The sequence below is a fragment of the Ranitomeya imitator genome, chromosome 8, assembly GCF_032444005.1.
Source record: "Ranitomeya imitator isolate aRanImi1 chromosome 8, aRanImi1.pri, whole genome shotgun sequence".
NCBI classification, from domain to species: domain Eukaryota; kingdom Metazoa; phylum Chordata; class Amphibia; order Anura; family Dendrobatidae; genus Ranitomeya; species Ranitomeya imitator.
In genome coordinates this window covers 197,492,413-197,511,794 of record NC_091289.1, presented here as the reverse complement: position 1 = coordinate 197,511,794, position 19,382 = coordinate 197,492,413, and positions in this window count along the sequence as shown.

Here is a 19,382-nt window from a genome sequence, read left to right as displayed (position 1 = left end):
CCGCTGTCTGTCTAATCTCATCCTAACCAGGTGAGCGGATTTGCTGTATACTCTCCTCTGTGTAACGGGGATAAGACCCTTTTCCGCTCTTTTTTTCCCCATTTTTTGCAATACTGATTTCAGTGTATGCAGATTGAGAACATGGAGTAATGTCTAGACGTCGCAATAGATTCCGCTGCTGCTGCCGTAAAATCGCCATTTCTGAAGGGGTTTTGCTTACTGGGAAAGTAGACAAAACTTTCTGGATGTTTTTTATTATTATTATTATTATTATTATACATTTTTATAGCGCCATTTATTCCATGGCGCTTTACATGTGAATACGGGGCAAATATAGACAAATACATTAAACATGTTTTCTGCCAATACTCACTGAAGAAAACCAAAACTTTTATTGCCAGACGATAAAATCCTTCTATTAGTAAAACGCGGTGATTGAGACTCGGCTTCTATTCCGCTTTCCACGTGTTCACATTCTATGGAGTTTACCTTAATCTGAATCTGGACGGATTTTACCCAATTTTGCTGTCGGAGCAGAAAACATAAAACTATTCAGAGCGAATGGCAGCGAATCAAATCCACGAAATGAGTCCACACCAGGTAGAACAATACACAGACAAGCACCAGGTGACACGACCTTCACCGACCTTCACCGACCTTCACCCTATAAATCTGCTCTTCAGAGTCTCCTGATCGTCCGCTCCATCTGCCCTCATCATACTGCTCTATACTGATAGCAAAACAGAAAACTCCTGTATACAGGCGATCATCAGTGTTATCTATTATCTATCATCTATCTATTATCTATCTATATATCTATTATCTATTATCTATTATCTATCTGTCTATCTATTATCTATCATCTATCTATTATCTATCTATATATCTATTATCTATTATCTATTATCTATTATCTATCTGTCTATCTATTATCTATTATCTATCTATTATCTATCTATCTATCTATCCCATATCTATTATCTATCTATCTATTATCTATCTATTATCTATCTATTATCTATCTATCTATCTATCTATTATCTATCTATTATCTATCTATTATCTATCTATCTATCTATCTATCTATTATCTATCTATTATCTATCTATTTTCTATCTATTTTCTATCTATTATCTATCTATCTATCCATCTATCTATTATCTATCTATCATCTATTATCTATATATTATCTATTATCTGTAGTGTTGAGCGATACCTTCCGATATCGGAAAGTATCGGTATCGGTTTGGATCGGCCGATATTCAAAAAATATCGGATATCGCCGATACCGATACCCGATCCCAATGCAAGTCAATGGGACCAAAATATCGGAATTAAAATAAACCCTTTCTTTCCTTGTAGGTTCATTCTACATGAAGGAAAACAACTAAGAATAATGTAGGATGTATGGGGGAGGTGGCGGAGACATTAAAGGCAATGAGGATTAGTCCAATCAAATAGAATAGCATGATTTTTTTTTTTTTAAAGACGTTCGGATTGAAAAAGATATTGACTATGTAAATTTTTTTTATTTTGTCAGATATTGATGTTTCACTATTCCACGACCTTCCCCTTCTTATTTTTCCTTTTCCCACACTTTCATCTTCATCATCATCAGCATCTTTGACATCAACTTCTTCACCTTATTCATCTTCTTCTTCATCTTCTACCTATATTTTTTTTTTTATTACATTCTTCATATTCATTTTCTTCAACTATTATTATTCTTCCTATTCTACATATTCTTTTTATTCCACTGTTATTATTCTTCCTATTCTACTTCTTCATCATATTCTCATTTGTGACAGGCATTCCCGTAGTTGTTATCTATAAAAGTTGGAAGATTACACCTTCCGTTCTGCCAGTCACAAAAGTTACATTTGTCCGCGTTCAGTTTGGCCTGCAGCATCAGGCTTTATCCAGGGGCACCACGAGGAGGAACGGACTCACCCCCATACACTGCTTAGTCTTCTTCTGCATATAATTGAGATAATATCTTTTGCTCTGATATTAAGTGTTATGCTTAATGTTCTTCTGCTCTTTGTTCTGCAGCCTCTTGTTCTTCTGCTTCTCGGTCTTCCATGTTGTCGTCTCCAGGGTCGTCGTCTCCAGTGTCGTCATCTCCGCCGTCGTCGTCTCCGCCGTCGTCGTCTCCGCCGTCGTCGTCTCCGCCGTCGTCGTCATCGGGGTGGTCTTCCGGGTCGTCGTCATCGGGGTGGTCTTCCGGGTCGTCGACGTTAGGGTCTTCAACTTGGAAATGTAGCAGAAGGTACAAGAAGGCTGAGAAAATGCCAAGAACCAGCTGATGGAACTGGAACTCGGATGGCTACCCGAAGGTTCAAGAGCCTATGGAACTACCGAGGACCAGCTGACGTTACTGGAACCCGGTTACTAAGCAGGAGGTACCCGTGCTAAAAAGCACTACCAAGGACCGCCTGACGTTGGCGGAACTCGGATACCCAGAAGGAGGCACCTAAGCCAAAGGCTCTGCCCGGAACCAGCTGACGTTACTGGAACCAGGATGGGGAGCAGAAGGTACAAGAGCAAAAGACACTGCCGAGAACCAGCTGACGGTACTGGAACCCGGATAGGTAGCCGAAGGTCCAAGAGCCAATGGAACTACCAAGGACCAGCTGACGTTACTGGAACCCGGTTACTAAGCAGGAGGTACCCGTGCCTGAAAGCACTACCAAGGACCACCTGACGTTGGTGGAACTTGGATACCCAGAAGGAGGCACCTAAGCCAAAGGCTCTGCCCGGAACCAGCTGACGGTACTGGAACCAGGATGGGGAGCAGAAGGTACAAGAGCAAAAGACACTGCCGAGAACCAGCTGACGGTGCTGGAACCAGGTGGTGGACCCGAAGGCCCACAGGAGAGGAGAGAACAGCTAGGCCGCGAGGCAGCCGCAGTTACCGAACCCCAACAGTCCTACAGGGGGAGCTGGGCCTACTGGCACTACAGAACCAGCCTTGACTACCAGTTCACGCAGCCCACATAGGAAGCTCCTAAACTGGAGGCACCCTGGAGTTGGCTAACTCGACCGCACCACGACGGGGCAAGCATAGGCGTCTCAGTGAAGTTGACACAACCCGGAAACAGCTGACGGTGCTGAAACCAGGCTTGGCACGAGGGAGTACCTGTGACAAGAACACTGCCGAGAACCAGCTGGCGGTGCTGGAACCCGGATGCGTTGCCCCAGTGTGCAAGAGCCAATGGCACGACCGAGGACTAGCTGACGGTGCTGGAACCCGGTTACTAAGCTGTAGGTGCCCGCGCTTAAAAGCACTACCAAGGACCGCCTGGCGTTGGCGGAACTCGGATACCCAGGAGGAGGCACCTAAGCCAAAGGCTCGGCCCGGAACCAGCTGACGGTGCTGGAACCAGGTGGTGGACCCCAAGGCCCACAGGAGAGGAGAGAACAGCTAGGCCGCGAGGCAGCCGCAGTTACCGAACCCCAACAGTCCTACAGGGGGAGCTGGGCCTACTGGCACTACAGAACCAGCCTTGACTACCAGTTCACGCAGCCCACATAGGAAGTTCCTAAACTGGAGGCACCCTGGAGTTGGCTAACCCGACCGCACCACGACGAGGCAAGCATAGGCGTCTCAGTGAGCTTGACACAACCCGGAAACAGCTGACGGTGCTGAAACCAGGTTTGGCACGAGGGAGTACCTGTGACAAAAACACTGCCGAGAACCAGCTGGCGGTGCTGGAACCCGGATGCGTTGCCCCAGTGTGCAAGAGCCAATGGCACGACCGAGGACTAGCTGACGGTGCTGGAACCCGGTTACTAAGCTGTAGGTGCCCGCGCTTAAAAGCACTACCAAGGACCGCCTGGCGTTGGCGGAACTCGGATACCCAGGAGGAGGCACCTAAGCCAAAGGCTCGGCCCGGAACCAGCTGACGGTGCTGGAACCAGGTGGTGGACCCCAAGGCCCACAGGAGAGGAGAGAACAGCTAGGCCGCGAGGCAGCCGCAGTTACCGAACCCCAACAGTCCTACAGGGGGAGCTGGGCCTACTGGCACTACAGAACCAGCCTTGACTACCAGTTCACGCAGCCCACATAGGAAGCTCCTAAACTGGAGGCACCCTGGAGTTGGCTAACCTGACCGCACCACGACGAGGCAAGCATAGGTGTCTCAGTGAGCTTGACACAACCCGGAAACAGCTGACGGTGCTGAAACCAGGTTTGGCACGAGGGAGTACCTGTGACAAAAACACTGCCGAGAACCAGCTGGCGGTGCTGGAACCCGGATGCGTTGCCCCAGTGTGCAAGAGCCAATGGCACGACCGAGGACTAGCTGACGGTGCTGGAACCCGGTTACTAAGCTGTAGGTGCCCGCGCTTAAAAGCACTACCAAGGACCGCCTGGCGTTGGCGGAACTCGGTTACCCAGGAGGAGGCACCTAAGCCAAAGGCTAGGCCCGGAACCAGCTGACGGTGCTGGAACCAGGTGGTGGACCCCAAGGCCCACAGGAGAGGAGAGAACAGCTAGGCCGCGAGGCAGCCGCAGTTACCGAACCCCAACAGTCCTACAGGGGGAGCTGGGCCTACTGGCACTACAGAACCAGCCTTGACTACCAGTTCACGCAGCCCACATAGGAAGTTCCTAAACTGGAGGCACCCTGGAGTTGGCTAACCCGACCGCACCACGACGAGGCAAGCATAGGTGTCTCAGTGAGCTTGACACAACCCGGAAACAGCTGACGGTGCTGAAACCAGGTTTGGCACGAGGGAGTACCTGTGACAAAAACACTGCCGAGAACCAGCTGGCGGTGCTGGAACCCGGATGCGTTGCCCCAGTGTGCAAGAGCCAATGGCACGACCGAGGACTAGCTGACGGTGCTGGAACCCGGTTACTAAGCTGTAGGTGCCCGCGCTTAAAAGCACTACCAAGGACCGCCTGGTGTTGGCGGAACTCGGATACCCAGGAGGAGGCACCTAAGCCAAAGGCTCTGCCCAGAACCAGCTGACGGTGCTGGAACCAGGTGGTGGACCCCAAGGCCCACAGGAGAGGAGAGAACAGCTAGGCCGCGAGGCAGCCGCAGTTACCGAACCCCAACAGTCCTACAGGGGGAGCTGGGCCTACTGGCACTACAGAACCAGCCTTGACTACCAGTTCACGCAGCCCACATAGGAAGCTCCTAAACTGGAGGCACCCTGGAGTTGGCTAACTCGACCGCACCATGACGGGGCAAGCATAGGCGTCTCAGTGAAGTTGACACAACCCGGAAACAGCTGACGGTGCTGAAACCAGGCTTGGCACGAGGGAGTACCTGTGACAAGAACACTGCCGAGAACCAGCTGGCGGTGCTGGAACCCAGATGCGTTGCCTTGCCTATTAAAGATTGTCTTCCTAGAGCCCCAACTAGCGGTGTTGGAGCAAAGGGTAAGCAGGGGGAGATGAGTGTAGGCCGAAGCCTGCACTGGAGGCAGCTTTGTGTCTGCGTTGCGTTTGCAGGACACTTTGCCGGCTACACACTGGGGGAACAGCTGGCGTTGCTGAACCCCACTAACACAATGGCGTGTGTTTTTCTCTGTGCAGCTAGCACTTGCGGGCAAAAACTAGCGATGTTAGAGCCCGTGTTGAAGCAGGAGGAGGAGGAGAGGAGCAGAGTGTAGGCCGAAGCCTAGTTGAACCAATTTCAAAGGAAACCTTTAACCCCCCCTCAGGTGTTACAAAGTACAAGAGACACACCTTGTGCAGTATTAATGCTGCACAAGTGAAAGGTTGCTCTATTAATTTGTCTACTTGCACACGCTGAATGAAAGACATACACAATTTACCCCATTCTACAGTCAAACTGTAGTGGATGCGTGACTTGGTTTTTTGATGAGACGCAGCACAGGTGTCCAAAATAACGCCTTGGTGCTTGGCGCAGCTTCCTGAGCGTTGTTATTTGCTGTACAGGAGTCTGCGCTCTTGTGTTATCCCTTGGCAATGCCCTGTTAGCGCTGCCCATCTTATGACATCATTTCATGTTGGCCCGTGCGGTTAACGATGGCCATAAATCCCAGACCCCCAGTGTCTTTTCATAAAGCCACACTGCGGTGCTGGGATTCGTGGCCTTGAGCAGTAAATATTTTGGCCGCTCACACACGTCCTTACACCTGCTTCAGACTGGGCGGCCTCTGCTGATCCCTTCTCGCATGCCGCGGCCATGAGGCTGCACAGTCTGAAGAAGGCGGAAGGAGATGAGTTAAGACAGGCGAAGATATGCACTGCTCGTGCCCATCAATCACACCCTCGCAGTCAAAATAATTAAGACAACGAGGAGCATTTTATTCAGGCAGGGCGGACGAACAGGCGCAAGTAGCCAACCAATGATGTCAGAAGACGGGAAGCGCTACCAAGGGGGGTGCTGCGTATCATTAGAAAGGAAAGTCACACCTCAGGGACAGTGGAATGGTCTCAAAGAGACACATTTTGTACGTGTTGAGTTCCACGTGGGCAAGGAGAAAACATCAGCCACCTTGTACAAATGCAGCAGTACTGCTGTACAAGGTGGCTGTTATACATAGAAACACCTGGGGGTGGGGGCCAGGCTCCCTTCAATTTCAGTTCATGTGCCTGCGTGGCGTTTGCAGGTCACGTTGCAAGCTGCACAGCAGGGGAACAGCTGGCGGTGCTGAACCCCACTAACACATTGGCTGGTGTTTTTCTCTGTGCAGCTAGCATTTCCGGGCAAAAACTAGCGGTGTTTGAGCCCAAGGTCAGCAGGAGGAGGAGGAGAGGAGCAAAGTGTAGGCCGAAGCCTGCACTGGTGGCAGCTTTTGGTCGGTTGTGCCAGCGTGGCTTGTGCTGGACACGATGCCGGCTACACAGCGGGGGAACAGCTGGCGGTGCTGAACCCCACTAACACATTGGCTGGTGTTTTTCTCTGTGCAGCTAGCATTTCCGGGCAAAAACTAGCGTTGTTAGAGCCCAGGGTCAGCAGGAGGAGGAGAGGAGCAGAGTGTAGGCCGAAGCCTAGTTGAACCAATTTCAAAGGTTACCTTTAACCCCCCCTCAGGTGTTACAAAGTACAAGAGCCACTCCTTCTGCAGCATTAATGCTGCACAAGTAAAAGGTTGCTCTATTAATTTTTCTACTTGCACAAGCTGAATGCAACACGTAGACTATTTAGCCCATTATACTGTTAAACAGTAGTGGAGGCGTGACTTGTCTTTTTAAAGAAAAGCAGCACAGGTGTCGAAAACAACACCTTTTTGCATGGGCGCAGCTTCCTGAGCGTTGTTAGTTGCTGTACAGGAGTCTGCGCTCTTGTGATCCTTTGGCCATGCGCTGTGAGCGCTTCCTGTCTTATGACCTCATTTCATGTTGGCCGTTGCGGTTAGCGATGGACATGAATCCCAGACCCACAGTGTGTTTTTAAAAAATCACACTGCGGTGCTGGGATTCGTGCCCTGGTGCACTAAATATGTTTGCCGCTCACACATGTCCTTACACCTGCTTCAGACTGGGCGGCCTCATCTGATCCCTTATCGCCTGCCGCGGCCATGAGGACACCCAGTCTGAAGAAGGCGGAAGGAGATGAGTGAACACAGGCAAACATATGCACTGCACATGCCCATCAATCACACCCTCGCTGTCCAAAAAAATAAGACACCGAGGGGCGTTGTTTCGAGCAGGGGAGATGCACAGGCGCAGCCAGCTAACCAATGATGTAAAAAGACGGGCAGCGCTAACAAGGGTGGTGCTGCGTGTCATTACAAAGGAAAGTCACACCTCAGGGACATTGTAATGGTCTCTAATGAGACACATTTTGTACGTGTTGAGTTCCACGTGGGCAATGAGAAAAAGTCAGCCACCTTGTACAAATGCAGCAGTACTGCTGTACAAGGTGGCTGTTATACATAGAAACACCTGTGGGTGGGGGGCAGGCTCCCTTCAATTTCAGTTCATGTGCCTGCGTGGCGTTTGCAGGTCACGTTGCAAGCTACACAGCAGGGGAACAGCTGGCGTTGCTGAACCCCACTGACACATTGACTGGTGTTTTTCTCTGTGCAGATTGCATGTCCGGGCAAAAACTAGCGGTGTTAGAGCCCAGGGTCAGCAGGAGGAGGAGGAGAGGAGCAAAGTGTAGGCCGAAGCCTGCACTGGTGGCAGCTTTTGGTCGGTTGTGCCAGCGTGGCTTGTGCTGGACACGATGCCGGCTACACAGCGGGGGAACAGCTGGCGGTGCTGAACCCCACTAACACATTGGCTGGTGTTTTTCTCTGTGCAGCTAGCAGTTCCGGGCAAAAACTAGCGGTGTTTGAGCCCAGGGTCAGCAGGAGGAGGAGAGGAGCAAAGTGTAGGCCGAAGCCTGCACTGGTGGCAGCTTTTGGTCGGTTGTGCCAGCGTGGCTTGTGCTGGACACGATGCCGGCTACACAGCGGGGGAACAGCTGGCGGTGCTGAACCCCACTAACACATTGGCTGGTGTTTTTCTCTGTGCAGCTAGCATTTCCGGGCAAAAACTAGCGGTGTTTGAGCCCAGGGTCAGCAGGAGGAGTAGAGGAGCAGAGTGTAGGCCGAAGCCTAGTTGAACCAATTTCAAAGGTTACCTTTAACCCCCCCCTCAGGTGTTGCAAGGTACAAGAGCCACACCTTGAACAGCATTAATGATGCACAAGTCAAAGGTTGCTCTATTTAATTTTGCTCCTTGCACACGCTGAATTAAACACGTACACTATTTAGCCCATTATACTGTCAAACAGTAGTGGAGGCGTGACTACTAGTCTTTTTAAGGTGACGCAGCACAGGTGTACAAATTTACACCTAGGTGCTGTGCGCAGATTCCTTACCGTTGTTATTTGCAGTACAGGAAACTGCGCTCTTGTGTTATCCCTTGGCAATACCCTGTTAGTGCAGGCCGTCTCATGACCTCATTTCATGTTGGCCGGTGCGGTTAACGATGGCCATAAATCCCAGACCCACAGTGGCTTTTCCTAAAGTCACACTGCGGTGCTGGGATTCGTGGCCTTGTGCAGTAAATATGTTCGCCGCTCACACATGTCCTTACACCTGCTTCAGACTGGGCGGCCTCAGCTGATCCCTTATCGCATGCCGCGGCCATGAGGCCGCACAGTCAGAAGAAGGCGGAAGGAGGGGAGTGAAAACAGGGGAACATATGCACTGCTCGTGCCCATCAATCACACCCTCGCAGTCAAAATATATGAGACAACGGGGGGCGTTGTGTCGGGCAGGGGGGACGCACAGGCACAGCCAGCCAACCAATGATGTCAGGAGACGGGCAGCGCTAACAATGGGGGTGCTGCGTGTCATTAAAAAGGAAAGTCACACCTCAGGGACATTGTAATGGTCTGTAATGAGACACATTTTGTACTTGTTGAGTTCCACGTGTGCAAGGAGAAAAAGTCAGCCACCTTGTACAAATGCAGCAGTACTGCTGTACAAGGTGGCTGTTATACATAGAAACACCTGGGGGGGTGGGGGGCAGGCTCCCTTCAATTTCAGTTCATGTGCCTACGTGGTGTTTGCAGGACACGTTGCCAGCTACACAGCAGGGGAACAGCTGGCGGTGCTGAACCCCACTAACACATTGGCTGTTTTTTTTATCTCAGTGCAGCTAGCATGTCCGGGCAGAAACTGGCGTTGTTTGAGCCCAGGGTCAGCAGGAGGAGGAGAGGAGCAAAGTGTAGGCCGAAGCCTGCACTGGTGGCAGCTTTTGGTCAGTTGTGCCAGCGTGGCTTGTGCTGGACACGATGCCGACTACACAGCAGAGGAACAGCTGGCGGTGCTGAACCCCACTAACACATTGGCTGGTGTTTTTCTCTGTGCAGCTAGCATGTCCGGGCAGAAACTGGCGTTGTTTGAGCCCAGGGTCAGCAGGAGGAGGAGAGGAGCAAAGTGTAGGCCGAAGCCTGCACTGGTGGCAGCTTTTGGTCAGTTGTGCCAGCGTGGCTTGTGCTGGACACGATGCCGACTACACAGCAGAGGAACAGCTGGCGGTGCTGAACCCCACTAACACATTGGCTGGTGTTTTTCTCTGTGCAGCTAGCATGTCCGGGCAGAAACTGGCGTTGTTTGAGCCCAGGGTCAGCAGGAGGAGGAGAGGAGCAAAGTGTAGGCCGAAGCCTGCACTGGTGGCAGCTTTTGTTCTGTTGTGCCAGCGTGGCTTGTGCTGGACACGTTGCCGACTACACAGCAGGGGAACAGCTGGCGTTGCTGAACCCCACTAACACATTGGCTGGTGTTTTTCTCTGTGCAGCTAGCATTTCCGGGCAAAAACTAGTGGTGTTTGAGCCCAGGGTCAGCAGGAGGAGTAGAGGAGCAGAGTGTAGGCCGAAGCCTAGTTGAACCAATTTCAAAGGTTACCTTTAACCCCCCCTCAGGTGTTGCAAGGTACAAGAGCCACACCTTGAACAGCATTAATGATGCACAAGTCAAAGGTTGCTCTATTTAATTTTGCTCCTTGCACACGCTGAATTAAACACGTACACTATTTAGCCCATTATACTGTCAAACAGTAGTGGAGGCGTGACTACTAGTCTTTTTAAGGAGACGCAGCACAGGTGTACAAATTTACACCTAGGTGCTGTGCGCAGATTCCTTACCGTTGTTATTTGCAGTACAGGAAACTGCGCTCTTGTGTTATCCCTTGGCAATACCCTGTTAGTGCAGGCCGTCTCATGACCTCATTTCATGTTGGCCGGTGCGGTTAACGATGGCCATAAATCCCAGACCCACAGTGGCTTTTCCTAAAGTCACACTGCGGTGCTGGGATTCGTGGCCTTGTGCAGTAAATATGTTCGCCGCTCACACATGTCCTTACACCTGCTTCAGACTGGGCGGCCTCAGCTGATCCCTTATCGCATGCCGCGGCCATGAGGCCGCACAGTCAGAAGAAGGCGGAAGGAGGGGAGTGAAAACAGGGGAACATATGCACTGCTCGTGCCCATCAATCACACCCTCGCAGTCAAAATATATGAGACAACGGGGGGCGTTGTGTCGGGCAGGGGGGACGCACAGGCACAGCCAGCCAACCAATGATGTCAGGAGACGGGCAGCGCTAACAATGGGGGTGCTGCGTGTCATTAAAAAGGAAAGTCACACCTCAGGGACATTGTAATGGTCTGTAATGAGACACATTTTGTACTTGTTGAGTTCCACGTGTGCAAGGAGAAAAAGTCAGCCACCTTGTACAAATGCAGCAGTACTGCTGTACAAGGTGGCTGTTATACATAGAAACACCTGGGGGGGTGGGGGGCAGGCTCCCTTCAATTTCAGTTCATGTTCCTGCGTGGCGTTTGCAGGAAACGTTGCCAGCTACACAGCAGGGGAACAGCTGGCGGTGCTGAACCCCACTAACACATTGGCTGGTGTTTTTCTCTGTGCAGCTAGCATGTCCGGGCAGAAACTGGCGTTGTTTGAGCCCAGGGTCAGCAGGAGGAGGAGAGGAGCAAAGTGTAGGCCGAAGCATGCACTGGTGGCAGCTTTTGTTCTGTTGTGCCAGCGTGGCTTGTGCTGGACACGTTGCCGACTACACAGCAGGGGAACAGCTGGCGGTGCTGAACCCCACTAACACATTGGCTGGTGTTTTTCTCTGTGCAGCTAGCAGTTCCGGGCAAAAACTAGCGGTGTTTGAGCCCAGGGTCAGCAGGAGGAGTAGAGGAGCAGAGTGTAGGCCGAAGCCTAGTTGAACCAATTTCAAAGGTTACCTTTAACCCCCCTCAGGTGTTGCAAGGTACAAGAGCCACACCTTGTGCAGCATTAATGCTGCACAAGTAAAAGGTTGCTCTATTTGTTTTGCTCCTTGCACACGCTGACTAAAACACGTACACTATTTAGCCCATTATACTGTCAAACAGTTGTGGAGGCGTGACTTGTCTTTTTAACGAGACGCAGCACAGGTGTCAAAATTTTCACCTAGGTACTGGGCGCAGATTCCTGAGCGTTGTTATTTGCTGTACAGGAGTCTGCGCTATTGTGATCCCTTGGCCATGCGCTGTGAGCGCTTCCTGTCTTCTGACCTCATTTCATGTCGGCCGTTGCGGTTAGCGATGGACATGAATCCCAGACCCACAGTGTGTTTTCAAAAAATCACACTGCGTGGCTGGGATTCGTGGCCTTGTGCAGTAAATAGTTTTGCCGCTTACACATGTCCTTACACCTGCTCCAGACTGGGCGGCCTCAGCTGATCCCTTATCGCCTACCACGGCCAGGAGGCCGCACAGTCTGAAGAAGGCGGAAGGAGATGAGTTAAGACAGGCGAACATATGCACTGCTCGTGCCCATAAACCACACCCTCGCTGACAAAATAAATATGACAACGAGGGGCGTTGTTTCTAGCAGGGCGGATGCACAGGCGCAGCCAGCTAACCATGATGACAAAAGACGGGAAACGCTACCAAGGGGGGTGCTGCGTATCATTACAAAGGAAAGTCACACCTCAGGGACAGTGGAATGGTCTCAATGAGACACATTTTGTACGTGTTGAGTTCCACGTGGGCAAGGAGAAAAAGTCAGCCACCTTGTACAAATGCAGCAGTACTGCTGTACTAGGTGGCTGTTATACATAGAAACACCTGGGGGGTGGGGCCAGGTTCCCTTTTAATTTCAGTTCCTGTGCCTGCATGGCGTTTGCAGGTCACGTTGCCGGCTACACAGCAGGGGAACAGCTGGCGTTGCTGAACCCCACTAACACATTGGCTGGTGTTTTTCTCTGTGCAGCTAGCACTTCCGGGCAAAAACTAGCGGTGTTTGAGCCCAGGGTCAGCAGGAGGAGGAGAGGAGGAGAGGAGCAGAGTGTAGGCCGAAGCCTGCACTGGTGGCAGCTTTTGTTCTGTTGTGCCAGCGTGGCTTGTGCTGGACACGTTGCCGACTACACAGCAGGGGAACAGCTGGCGGTGCTGAACCCCACTGACACATCACCTAGTGTTTTTTCTGTGTAGACAACACTTCCAGGTGGCAACTGACAGTGTTGAAACCCAGGGAATCAAAGAGGAGCAGAATGTAGGCCGAAGCCTGCAGTGGAGCAAGTTGAAAGGGAACCTTTAACCCCCCCCCCCCCCCAGGCATTTGTTGCTGAAAGAGCCATCTTGTACAGCAGTAATACTGCACATGGAAAATGGTTGTTCCGAAAATTATGCTCCTTGCAAACGCTGAAGTACACACTCATATAATGTGTCCCCTCACACCGTCAAACCATCCCGGAAGTGGGACTTTCCTTTGTAATGTGACACAGCACAGCCGTCATTCCAACCCCCTTGGTGCCGGGCGCCACCTCCTCAACGTTGTTTGGTTCTGTCACGGAGCCCGCGCTGTAATGTTATCCCTTGGCCATGCACAGTTAGCGGTGCCCGTCTTCTGACATCATGTAGGTGTCAGGCTGGCAGTGCCTGTGCGTCCAAGCTGCCCGAGATCCAACCTTGCAGTGTCATCTAATGTAGTCCCACTGCGGGCCAGGGATCCATGGGCATGCGCAGTGCATATCATCGCCTCTCACTCACCTCCTTCCTGCTTCTTCAGACTGTGCGGCGTCACGGCCGTGGCATGCTATTAGGGATCAGCTGACGCCGCCTAGTCTGAAGAAGCGTGAAGAAGGGGAGTGAGAGGCTAGTATATGCACTGCGCATGGCCATGGATACCAGGCCCACTGTGGGATCACATTAGACGACACTGCGAGGTGTGATTTCGGGCAGCGTGGACGCACAGGCGCAGCCAGGACGACAACAAATGATGTCAGAGGACGGGCAGCGCAAACTGTGCATGGCCAAGGGATAACATAACAGCGCAGGGTCCATGACGGAATCAAACAACGCTAAGGAGGCAGCGCACGGTGCCAAGGGGGTAGCAATGACGGCTGTGCTGCGTCACATTACAAAGGAAAGTCCCACCTCCGGGACGGTTGGACGGTGTGAGGGGACACATTACATGAGTGTGTAGTTCAGCGTTTGCAAGGAGCATAATTTCAAGAGCGACCTTTCCCTTGTGCAGTCCCCTTACATTTTAGTTGTGCCAGCGTGGCGGTCGCATGACACGTTGCCGGATACACAGCTGGGGATCAGCTGACGTTACTGAACCCCAATAACAGAGGAGTGACTGTTGACTGTGCACACAGCACTTCCAGGCACCAACTGGCGGTGTTAGAGCCCAGGGACAGCAGGAGGAACAGATTGGAGGTATTGCCGCACACACAGCTGGGGATCAGCTGACGTTACTGAACCCCAATAACAGAGGAGCGACTGTTGACTGTGCACACAGCACTTCCAGGCACCAACTGGCGGTGTTAGAGCCCAGGGACAGCAGGAGGAGCAGAGGAACAGAGTGTAGGCCGAAGCCTGATTGGAGCAAGTTGAAAGGAAACCTTTAACCCCCCCCCCCCCCAAGACGTTTGTAGCTGAAAGAGCCATGTTGTGCAGCACTAAGGATGCAAAAGGAAAAGGTTGCTCTTTTAATTATGCTCCTTGCAAACACCGAAGTAAACACTAAAAATGTGTCCCTTTATACCGTTAAACCGTTCCGGAGGTGCGAATTTCCTTCGTAATGGGACACAGCACAGCTGTCATTCCTATCCCCTTGATGCCGTGCGCTGCCTCCTCAGCGTTGTTTTAAGCTGTCACGGAGCCTGCGCTGTTCTGTTAGCCCTTGGCCATGCCCAATTAGCGCTGCCTGTCTTCTGACATAATTTGGTGTCAGGCTGTCAGTGCCTGTGCGTCCACGCTGCTCCAGATCCCACCTCGCAGTCTCATCTAACGTAAACCCACTGCGGGCCTTGGAACCATGGGCATGCACAGTGCATAACCTCGACTCTCACTCCCCTCCTTCCCTCTTCAGACTGTGCGGTGTCACGGCCGTGGCATGCTAGGGATCAGCTGACGGCGCACAGTCTAAAGAAGGCGGAGGGAAATGAGCGAGAGCCCGAGGGGAAGATATGCACTGCGCATGCCCATGGATCCCAGGCCCGCAGTGTGACTCAATCAGAAGACACTGCGAGGCGGGATCTCGGGCACCGCGGCCGCACAGGCGCAGCCAGCCTGACACCAAATTATGTCAGAAGACAGGCAGCGCAAATAGGGCATGCCCAAGGGATAACAGAACAGCGCAGGCTCCGTGACAGCTTAAAACAACGCTGAGGAGGCAGCGCATGGCACCAAAGGGGTAGGAATGACGGCTGTGCTGCGTCACATTACGAAGGAAAGTCCCAGCTCCGGGACGGTATAACGGTATCAGTGAACACATTTTATAAGTGTTAAGTTCTGCGTGTGCAAAGAGCTAAAAAAAAGCTACCTTTTCCTTGTGCAGCATTACTGCTGCACAAGATGGCTCTTTCAGTAACAAACGACGGGGGGGGGGGGGACAGGTTCCCTTACATTTAGGTTGTTGTGCCAGCGTGGCGGTCGCAGGACACATTGCCGGCTACACAGCTGGGGATCAGCTGACGTTACTGAAACCCAATAACACTGGGTCGTATGTTTTTACTGTGCAGCCTGCACTTCTGAGCCGCAACTGGCGGTGTTGGAGCCCAGGAATAGCAGTTCAGGTGGTAGAAAGATGAACACAGCAGGAGACCTGGATGACACCCAATTACTTAATCAGGCAGAGGAGTGGCAAATTCCTGCGAGATCCAGGCCTGGTTCATTTTCAGGAAAGTAAGCCGGTCAACGTTATCGGAGGATAGTCGCATGCGACGGTCTGTTAGTACACCACCTGCGGCACTAAAGACACGTTCCGATAAGACACTAGCCGCAGGGCAAGCCAGCACCTCCAATGCATACTGGCTTAGCTCTGGCCATGTATCCAGCTTAGAGACCCAAAACTTGAACGGGGAAGAGCCGTCTGGGAGTACAGTAAGAGGGCAAGCCATGTAGTCTGTCACCATCTGACGGAACCGTTGCCTCCTGCTGACTGGAGCCGCCGGTGATGGTGTAGACATTTGGGGCGGGCACACAAAAGTGTGCCAGAGTTGTGCCATACTGGGCTTGCCTTGGGCAGAGGCACTGCTTCTGCTCCCTCTTTGGGCAGAGCCTCCCCCACTGCCTCGACGCACTGAGCTGCTTTGTAAAGCACTAGCAGCACTCCTCTCAGTTGGACAGGAGAAGATGATGGAATTCACCAGTGTGTCGTGGTACTCCCGCAATTTACGCTCCCGGGTCAACGCAGGGATGAGGTTTTGGACGTTGTCCCGGTAGCGAGGATCGAGGAGGGTGAACACCCAATAATCAGGCATGTTGAGAATGTGGTCGATGCGGCGGTCGTTTCTCAGGCACTGCAGCATGAAATCCACCATGTGCTGCAGAGTGCCAACTGGCCCAGAAACGCTGTCCCCTGCTTGAGACATGATCTCTGCCCGCTCGTCATCACCCCACCCTCGCTGTACACACTGACCACTGGACAATTGTGTCGCTCCCTCCTCTGGACGGAGCTCTTCCTCCTCCATTGACTCCTCCTCATCCTCCTCACAAATTGGCCCCTGCGTACCCCTTTGTGAGGAACCACGTGGCGCTGACTCTCCAGAAGCTGATGGAAAAGGTGATTCCTCATCCTCCACCTCTTCCACCACATCATCCCTTAACCCTTGCAAAGTTTGCTGAAGCAGGCAGATAAGGGGGACAGTCATGCTGACTAGTGTATCATCTGCACTTGCCATCCGCGTGGAATAATCAAAAGGACGCAAAACCTGGCAGACGTCCTTCATAGTGGCCCACTCTGTGGTTGTGAAGTCTGATCGGCGCTGACTGCGACTTCTTTGCGCCTGATGCAGCTGGTACTCCATAACTGCTTGCTGCTGCTCACACAACCGCTCCAACATATGTAACGTGGAATTCCACCGGGTAGGTAGGTCACATATGATGCGGTGTTCCGGAAGGCGGAATCGGCGCTGCAGAGCAGCAATGCGGGATCTGGCCAAGCTGGAACGCCGCAAGTGAGCACACTCTAGGCGGACCTTGTGCAGCAGGGCATCAAGATCCGGATAGTCCCTCAGAAAACTCTGCACAACCAAATTGAGCACATGTGCCAGACATGGGATGTGAGTGAGGTTGCCAAGGGCCAAAGCTGCCACCAGATTTCGGCCATTGTCACACACTACCATGCCTGGCTGGAGATTCGCTGGCAGTAACCACACATCGCTCTCCTGCTTTATGGCATTCCAGAGCTCCTGCGCTGTGTGGCTTCGATGCCCCAATGAAACTAGTTTCAAGACGGCCTGCTGACGTTTGGCCACGGCTGTGCTCATGTCGGTCATAGGTAAACGTTCACGGGTCCATGTGGGGGTGGACTGTGACGGATCCTGCAGAGAGGAATCAGAGGAACTGGTGTAAGAGGAGGAGTCGATGCGTACAGACTGGATTCCTGCAATCCTTGGAGTGGGCAGGACACGTCCTGCGCCACTCGCACGATCTGTACCTGGCTCAACAACATTAACCCAATGGGCAGTGAGGGAAACATTTCGCCCCTGTCCATGCTGACTGGTCCACGCATCGGTGGTGAGGTGGACCTTGCTACTGACGGCGTTCAGTAGCACATGTTTTATGTTTGCCTCAACATGCCTGTGCAGGGCAGGGACAGCCTGCCTGCTGAAGTAAAAGCGGCTGGGCACCTTGTACTGTGGGACTGCCAATGCCATCAAGTCACGGAAGCTGTCAGTCTCCACCAGCCTGAACGAGAGCATTTCCAGGGACAACAGTTTGGCAATGCCTGCATTCAGAGCCTGTGCTCGGGGGTGGTTGGCCGAGAATGCCCGCCTTTTCTCCCATGCCTGTACTACCGATGGCTGTAGAGTAGACTGGGAGTGTGAGGATGACTGGGAAGGTGGTGCTGTGGGTGGAATTACACAAGGTCTCTGGGAGGAAGCCAAACCAGCTGTGCGTGAGCTGGAGGAAGAGGCAACACGAGCTGAAGAGGTGGTAGCTGCCGCTGTTGGTTGGCCTACATCTTCAGTGTGTTTCTGTAACTCCACCGCGTGCCTGGTCCGCACATGTTTCCACATATTTGTGGTATTGAGGTTGCTGACATTTTTCCCTCTTTTTACTTTATGATGACACAGCTTGCATTTGACAAAACAAATGTCATCTGCAACTGTGTCAAAAAAGGACCAGGCACTGCAAGTCTTGGGAGCGCCCTTTTTGGCTTTGGAAAGAGACAGGCTCCTAACGGGTGCCAAAGTGGAGGCTACAGGCTCCGCAGTCTTCCCCCTCCCTCTCCCTCTTTGGCCCGTAAGAGGAAGCTCTTCCTCTGAGCTGCTCCCACCACCTTCCTGTTCCTCACGCCACGATGGGTCAAGGACCTCATCATCTCCACTACCCTCTGCCACCAACTGCTCCTCCTGGGTAGTCTCAGCAGCACAGTACGCACGAGAAAGCGGCACCTGAGTTTCATCATCAGATGCGTACTGCGCTGTGGTCACCGGAGGCACTGGCCCACCTGCCTCTTCAGAGTCAGAGAGAAAAAGGTGTTGGGCATCACTGCACACTGCCTCTTCTTCCATTTCTCCAATGCTGCTTGGCTGGCCCCCTGTTTCCAAGCCAAGAGATTCAGAGAACAGAAGTAGAGACGGCTCCTGTCCTGGGCTCTCTGACTGCCTGGCCAATTTGGCAGGTGGTGAAGAGACAGATGGCTGCTCTCCAGTGCTCTGTGCCTGAGAGGATGTGGCACTAACTGAAGTCGATGCCGAGGCGTTAGCTGCCATCCACCCGACAACGGCTTCAATTTGGTCTTCACGCAGCAGCGGTGCACGGCGCTCTCCGACAAAGCTGCGCATGAAGGACTGTTCCCTGCTGAAACTGAGTGACGACGAGTCACCGGCGCCCGCAGCAGGCACAGAATCACCACGTCCTCTCCCTGCTCCTCTCCCTGCTCCGCGCCCACGCCCACGTGCCTTACTCCCTGCCCTCTTCATCTTGGTTGACAGATAAAGATAAGCAGAAAAGTACTAAGGCCTTAGTGTGCTTATTCCTGTAATGCTCCTCCTAACAGGTGTAAGAAACACTAATGTTGTAAATTGTGGACTAAACTTTATTATTTTTCAAATGTGGCCTACACAAGTGTTAAGTTGTGTTTGGTGAACTTAACTTTTTTTTTGGTGCAGATCGGGCTACAGAGCTAGTTTAAATCTCACGGAGACCGTGCAGACAGCCGTAAACGGCGCTGCAAGGCCAAAAAACCCTCCTCTAGGTTATCCTATATAGTGTTTTTCCACTATTTAGCTGGATACAAGTGGAAAGACACTAATAGGAATTTTTTTTTTCAAATTTTAAACTGGCTGCACTATTTGAAAAAAAGGAAATTGTTTTTCAAGGTATGAGGCAGTAACGCACCCTGAGCTGAATCCAACCGGCTATGGCTGCACACAGACTACAGGGCGAGCTGCGCTCACACAGAGACCGTGCAGACAGCCGTAAACGGCGCTGCAAGGCCCCAAAAAAAACCTC